This window comes from Galeopterus variegatus, unplaced genomic scaffold (assembly GCF_000696425.1).
Source record: "Galeopterus variegatus unplaced genomic scaffold, G_variegatus-3.0.2 Scaffold9261, whole genome shotgun sequence".
Lineage (NCBI taxonomy): Eukaryota > Metazoa > Chordata > Mammalia > Dermoptera > Cynocephalidae > Galeopterus > Galeopterus variegatus.
In genome coordinates this window covers 60,097-60,301 of record NW_007735372.1, presented here as the reverse complement: position 1 = coordinate 60,301, position 205 = coordinate 60,097, and positions in this window count along the sequence as shown.

Genomic DNA, 205 nt, shown 5'->3' with positions numbered 1-205 from the left:
GAGCATTCAGAATCTCACACTGCTCCACACCTGATGTCTCTTGGATCTTTCTTCCTATATGTTCATGTTTTTTTTCTCTCTTTAGATCAGTGTTTCACACCCTGTGCTGTACATTAGATTCACATAGGGAGCTTTTTAAAAACTTTTTTCTCAGGCCAAACCCATACCAATTAAACCTGAATCTCTACAGGTGGCCAGAATCAGC